The following is a 6,599-nucleotide window of genomic DNA, read 5'->3' on the forward strand; positions in this document are numbered from 1 at the left end:
GTGACTCTCAAAGCTAATGTAGAAACAATTGTCACTTTGGTCCCATTTTGTAAGGTTTTACTCTTTAAAGCTTTTGGCACCTTGTGACCTACAATACCTGCCATTGAGCATGTGCAGAGTCCTCATTTGGGTCCCCAAGCTTCTGATAGCTTTGTACCAAGCATATCATTTATGTAACAGGATAAATGCAATTCTTCCTGTAGGCTCAGAAAGAGGCCACAAAGGCTGAGAAGAGAGCAATTGTTGCCTGGTAACTGCAGGATCTAAGCCAAGGGGCTGGCTCATCTATGTAGGATTTGCAAACGTTTGGGGGGGGGGGGGTTGGCCCAATGCTGGGTCTTCCAGCATTAACAGATCACCCACCTCCAGATCAGATAAGAGGGTGAGATTAAAAAGTCAAGATATTTAATTGCATTTTTGTTGGTTTGTTTTGGTTTTGTTTTATATTTCTTACGGAATTATTGTAGCAAAAAGAGATGTGCATGTATTATAAGTGTGCAGTTCAATAAAACCTTATAAACTAAATTTACCCATAACACTAGATCCAAATCAGGAAACAGAACGTTACCAACTCCACAGACTCCTCCCTCAAGCTTCTTCCAGCCAATCACCCCACTATTTTTGACCTCTAACATAACATGGAATAACCTGGCCTATATTAAGAATTTTATATAAATGGTATCATAAAGTATATACTCTTGTGCCTGGCACATCTGTTCAGTATGGCGTTTTTGATATATTGGTGTGTATAGTTGTAGAATGACCATCCTCAATGCTGTATAGCAGTCCATTGTGTGAATATACCACCATTTATTTTTCCATTCTATTATTGATGGTCAATTAGGCAATTTTCAATTTGAGGTTATTACAAATAGGGCTTCTACCAACATAGAAGTCTGTTAGATATATGCCTAAAGAGTGGAATTGCTAGGACAAAGAGAATAGATATGTTTAGCTACAGTATATAATGCCAAATCATTTTCTAGTTATTATATCAATTTATACTCCCACCTGTACCTGTAGTATATGAGAGTTCCAGATGCTCCACATCCTCACTAACACTTAGTATTTTCTTTTTCATTTTAGTTATTCTGTAGGTGATGTAGAAGTGTATAATAGTGAGGATTTATTTCAAGAAAGATTTAATTGCACTGTGCTTTACCTCCCCTCAACTCAAATGAGAGGAGCTTTGGGATCTATTAGAAAACCTTCAAATGTGTTTCCAAGAGCCTGAGGAACAAAGGACAAGCATCTGACTTGTGCTTATAAATTTTAAAGGCAAGACCCATGGCTGGTACCACCCCTTGCTCTTGGCAGAGTGGAGAGGGCTGACCCCAGGACCGCCTCCTTTTTCAAAAAAGTAGGGAAGAGGTGCAGGTTTCCTGGGGATCAAATATGACCTTGAAAAAGGGATCCAATCTGGGTCTTCTTAGCATTTGCTCCAACCCAGAGGACTGGTTGGAATACCTAGGACCCCAATTATAAACAGCTGAAAGCCAAGATGCCAAAGGTAAAGTTGTGTACAGTCAGCCGATAAAAGGCAGTCCCCTAATCAAGGAGTTGAAGTGGTAGGTCTCCAATTGGAAAATTGCTAAGGACCCCATGAATGCACCCTGTGGGAAGCAAAGCGGTATTATTGGAAAAATACTATCACCAGAGTACCCCAACACCTGATTCCAAATGAACCAACCACTTAAACTTGTGCCATTTTCACCATTGCCCTGGGGTCAGCCATATAGTTATTAGCAAACAACTAAGAGAAGAGTTAGTTCCTGTCCTTTTCCTGCTGCAGGCTTCCAATACTGGAGGAGGTCTGTGCTTAGGAAGGAGAAAAGTGTAACTCTGAATAAGTTTGGCATTTGAAATAACACTAGACTAGACTGGAGTTAAGTCATTACATGATGAACTTGTCAGTGCTTTAAAGAGATTTAAATATTTTTTACTGGTTAAGAGGGACTGGAAAAACTAGGGGTCATGTCAAGGATTTCATCCAGGGGCAGACAGAGAACTGACCCAGAGTAAGAATTAAAAGGAGGAGGATGAGAAAGAATAAGGAAGAATTTCATATAATACAGGTGATTGACTTAATGTTTAAAAAAACAAAAAACTCTGATAACCTCAATGTTGATCCTCCCGATGATATTCAGTCTTTCACAGGCACAGTTTATAGGCAAGCAATAAGCAGCAAGATGTTTGAATTTTACGTGAAAAGTGCTACAGTGCATTTAAAGACAAGTCAACCTCAACTACTCCCTAAGCATGTGCTTTAGAAAAAAGGCAAAATCATTCAACCGAAGTTGTCAGAGTGACATCTCTGAGTGACAACAGCCTCTACTGATCAATGAACAGTGATAACTGTGGGCCTGTGCCTTAAATTGAAGACTGGTCCATTGAACTGTTCTGACAGCTCTTGGGACAGAAACAGTTCTGCTCCAGTTATAACAGCAATATGTGTGACCAACATACAGGCTACTGAAGTTTCTGTGCCACAAGTAAATTCCAGTGAATGTTCGAGGGGTACATGGAGTGTAAGCATTCTTATTCCTATTTCTCCACCACCAAAGCCTACAGCCTTTAGAGTCCATTCTTCAACAAGTCTGGTAAACCAACCACGTAGACCTTCAGGGAATATAGCCAAAAAATTTGCCTAATCCTATAGTAGGAGTCAGAGGACATCCTCACCTCATAAAGAAGAGCATCCCAAGAAAACCAAAATGAAAGAGAATAAAACAAGTGAAGATGCTAACAGTCTTGTTTTGAGGGGACATGAGAAAACAGAAATAAAGGAACAACTGTATATAAAAAAAAATACAACTCAACTGGAAACTAAGAGACTTCTCTTTTGGCTTCTCAGAAAACATCAAGTACAAACCTCTCCAATATCCCTGGTCTCCCAGCAAATTCTATTCCAGTTATCAAGGATTCAATAAAAATGAGATTTATACCCTGAGAAAACCATAATTCAAAAAGAGTCATGTACCAAAATGTTCATTGCTGCTCTATTTATGATAGCCAGGACATGGAAGCAACCTAAGTGTCCATCAACAGATAATGGATATAGAAGATGTGGCACATGTATACAATGGAATATTACTCAGCCATAAAAAGAAATGAAACTGAGTTATTTGTAATGAGGTGGATAGACCTGGAGTCTGTCATACACAGTGAAGTAAGTCAGAAGGAGAAAAATAAATACCATATGCTAACACATATATATGGAATCTAAGAAAAAAAATGTCATGAAGAGACTAGGGGTAGGACGGGAATAAAATACAGACCTACTAGAGCATGGACTTGAGGATATGGGGAGGGGGAAGGGTAAGCTGTGACGAAGTGAGAGAGTGGCATGGACATATATACACTACCAAACGTAGGGTGGATAGCTAGTGGGAAGCAGCCGCATAGCACAGGGAGATCAGCTTGGTGCTTTGTGACCACCTAGAGAGGTGGGATAGGGAGGGTGGGAGGGAGGGAGATGCAAGAGGGAAGAGATATGGGAACATATGTATATGTATAACTGATTCACTTTGTTGTAAAGCAGAAACTAACACACCATTGTAAAACAGTTATACTCCAATAAAGATACTTAAAAAAAAACCAAACTGAGATTTAACTGGTCAAAATAACTTCAGTGGTCCATAAACAATATCTGACAACTTAACCTGTTGTCTTCAATTGCTAAAAAAGGAGAATAGAGTGTACAAGATTAGACATGACTAAAAAAGGATTTAGGTTTATTTGCTGACCTCCCTGACTGGGCTAATCAGCATTTATTAGGAAGTCCTAATTAGTAAGTGCAGAGCTAGGAATGCTATTATTAATTTGTTATCAACAGTATGAAGGATGGCAGATATTGATAAACTTAGTTATTCTTTCTTAATCTGGCCAAAGAAAACTAACAGATTTTTCCAAATAACATGTTTTATGAATTCTCCATTGTGCTCCTTTCTGTCATATGTAGATTTTTCATGAAAAATTGCAATTATTCAATCTCTCCCTCTATCTTTCTAAATTAATTTTCCAGAGTTGGAGTATAGTCTTTACACCTTTCGGAGATGCATTAATTGAGGCTTTCTTTTCACCATTACTTAATAGGTCTAACATAGGTACACTATTTCTTCTTCCCACAGTTTTGTTCTCTGTAGTCACTTTGCCTTCCCTTCCACTACCTGAGAAAATATGGTATATTAACAAGTGAAATGCACAATGTCTGGTATTTTGTGTAGCTATGGATTTAGGATTTAGACTAATCTCGTTTTGTTTACACAATGGGAAAAATTCAGCTTATTAAATACATCATAGAATTGCACCCAAGCTTTGCAAGTAGGAAAGTTAGACATTTTCTAGGTAGTGACTTTTTAATTTTAATTTTCATAACCTAGAGATCAGGCTGTTGCTTTCACATGATATATGTAGTATCTCATGACTGGAGTTTGTTTTGTCTTATAATATCTATACTCCTTTTGTTTTTCAAGAGCTATATTGTAAACAGATGATATATTACCTCATTGAAAATACATTTAAAAACATGCACACACACATACACACACACACAAACTTGCAAAAAAAAACAGCAACAACCAACACCAAGGTTAAGGGGAAAAATCAGGAATGAAATAAGCTAAATGTTTAGCATTAAAGGAGTTGGGATTGTGAATGTATTTAACTTTGCTCAGTATTTCTAATTTTCTGTGACACAAGTATACAACACGTGTAATGTTAAGAATATAAAAATAGAAGCTTGGAGCTGTTGATTTAGAACAAACATTAGAGAGCTAAGGATTTAGATTTTACTTTAAATGGTTAGATTAATTTAATGATAGTTTAGATTGTCTATACATTTAGAAGTTTTGGTGGGAAATCATTTATAGCATTTCCACTAGATATATTTTATATATATAATGTATATGTATGTATGTATAGACATGTGTATGTCTCTCTAGATGTTGTGTGTATCTGTGTGTATGTATGTAAAGTTCAAAAGCATTTTATTGCTTATCTCATTATATATACTACTTTTTAAGTTATAGTTGCAAAACTTTATAACAGATATGGAACTCTGCCTTGCTGGAGCCTAGAAAACTATAAAGCAATAAAGAGCCAAAATGACTTTTTATACATGTTTTCATGTGGATTTAATGGGATTACGGGATATTTGATGGTAGAAATGCCACCACAGTGTTAGCTGAATCATCAAATAATTCCTAGACTACTTCTAACATCAATGTCTGGAGGTTATTTCTAAGTTATACTTGTAACCTTGGGTCAACTTTATGATGCCTTTAACCTTAACAACACTAAACTCTTTAAAACTGTTAGGGAGGTAGTCTAGAGTCTTTAAAAAAATCTAGATAATACTGGTCTCGATACCTTGTAGATAGCCCAATGTTCCAAAAAGATTTTTGCAAATTCCTGGTAGAGGCGCTAAAGTAGAGGGAGGAACTCCAGCTCTGATTATCTGCCTTCAATTAATTCTTATCCTCTACTCTGTGTCTTAGGATTGTTCCTTTCACTCCACCTTAAGGGGAAAACCTAATATGAGACACATACCCTACTTCTGGAGACCCGAAGCCAAAAGCAAACAGGATATTATTATTTTTTAATTCTATTGAATAGTATATGAGCCTGATATAGCAAAGTAAATTTAAATTGTATGTTAGATATGCTTAGCCTTCAAATCCATTGATTACCTGGGTATAGGATATTTCTCCCCAAATCCACTGCCTCAAATAGCACTTTGGCCTCTTGACACTTCCTGAATCCTTCTACACATCAGTTGAACCATATTCTCCCAATGACACTATTTTCTGACTCTATTATAGAAAACAATTCAGGGTTTATTAATATCTATTTCTATAACCACCACTTATAACCACTGAATGAGAAAACTATCAAAACAAAAGCCATATGGAAAGGAGATCCCAGGATGGGGAGAAATTTATATTTATTTTTTACAGATCCATCGAGTAAATTTGTCCAGTGCATTTTAAAAGAGAGTTGAGACAGCATTAATTCATCTACGTTGAGAAATATTGGCACTGTGCTTGGCTCTAAGAATACTGCACTGAGTGAAGTAGACAAAACCCGTGCACTTACATATTTCCTTGTATGGGGGAGACAAACAAATTATCCTATAAATAGGCACAGTCAAGAGCTGTGATGAGGGCTGTATAGAGTGTAAGTTTTGTTAAAGTGTACAGGGAACCTAAGTTCAATTGAAAACTCAAGGAAGGCCCTTCTGAGATGGAATCATGTACAGCATGCCTTCAAGTATGAGAAGAAGCCGGGCATGGAAAGGTCAAGGAGGAAGATGGACAAAGGGCCTGAGGTAAGAACTTCGGGTGTTTGAGAGAATGAAAGAAGGTCAGGAGTGAGAAGCATAGAGAGGATGTTAGCAGGGCAATGCAGGGCAAGGAGTTTGTAGAGGAAGATAGAGGTTAGCTCCCAAACGATGCGAGATATTATTTTTGGTATAATTCTTGGAAATCCTTGAAAAGTTTTGGGGAGGAGGTGGCATGATCCAGTTGATCTTAAGGAGATCACTCTGTAGTTTAGGAAGAATAGATCCAAGAACAATAAATGACATTTATTTTCATAAA

General features: G+C 37.2%; 1 pseudogene; it reads left to right on the forward strand.

The window, feature by feature from the left end:
• Window positions 1-2,054: 2,054 nt before the first annotated feature.
• On the forward strand, window positions 2,055-2,950 carry LOC131748185 (poly(A) polymerase alpha pseudogene; annotated as a pseudogene).
• Window positions 2,951-6,599: the final 3,649 nt, after the last annotated feature.

The sequence above is a fragment of the Kogia breviceps genome, chromosome X (genome assembly GCF_026419965.1).
Source record: "Kogia breviceps isolate mKogBre1 chromosome X, mKogBre1 haplotype 1, whole genome shotgun sequence".
In the NCBI taxonomy this organism is placed as follows: Eukaryota; Metazoa; Chordata; class Mammalia; order Artiodactyla; family Physeteridae; genus Kogia; species Kogia breviceps.